Below are 764 nucleotides of genomic sequence, written 5' to 3'. Positions count from 1 at the left end.
CGTATATGAATAATGAATATGATATTTTAGGAATTATTTAATGTATTTTTCATTCCTTGTAAATCAAGACACCATATGGCTTCCCATCCTTTTAATCAATGAGTTTCAATGCTTCAGGGGCAGGGTAGTTACTGGCTAGAACACCAAAGTCATTGCTCAGCTTTGACTGTCAAATGAAGCTTTTTAATGTATTGTGTCCCCAGGGAGAAAGTGCTGTTGAAAGCAAGGCTACATCAAGAGAGAAAAGTAATTTCTAAATTTCGAAGCTCCCTTTATATATCATTTATTTCTAATGATATTGGATTCTTACTAGAGAATGAAGACTGTAAAATCTCTACTTTCATACTTTATTGATTTTTTTGTGTGTGTAGCCATGTTCATGATCAGTTTTTATAATAGGTCGTTCCTTTAATGGATGTCAAGTTCTTTAGCAATTAAAACAAGTGACTTAAAAAAAAACAACAGAACAAGTGAGTTGATTGTAATAGTTCCTCTGAAAACCTATATTTTTTTTTGTCTCCTAGATCAATAAAGTATGTTAAAATCTCTTCTATAACTGTGTTTTATCTGTTTCTTTTAAACTTTTATAGTCAAATTGTACTCTAATATTTGAAAAACAAAAGTTAAAAACAAACTGAGCGAAGTAATCCCTGCCTCATTCCTTCCCATTTCCAAATTTTCACTCCTCAGAAGCAGCTACTTCCAACTTTGCTTATCTTCCGGTTGTTACTACCATATTTCAAAATTGCATGTGACTTTGTGGG

This window comes from Ovis canadensis, chromosome 2 (assembly GCF_042477335.2).
Source record: "Ovis canadensis isolate MfBH-ARS-UI-01 breed Bighorn chromosome 2, ARS-UI_OviCan_v2, whole genome shotgun sequence".
NCBI classification, from domain to species: domain Eukaryota; kingdom Metazoa; phylum Chordata; class Mammalia; order Artiodactyla; family Bovidae; genus Ovis; species Ovis canadensis.
This window is presented reverse-complemented; position numbering follows the sequence as displayed.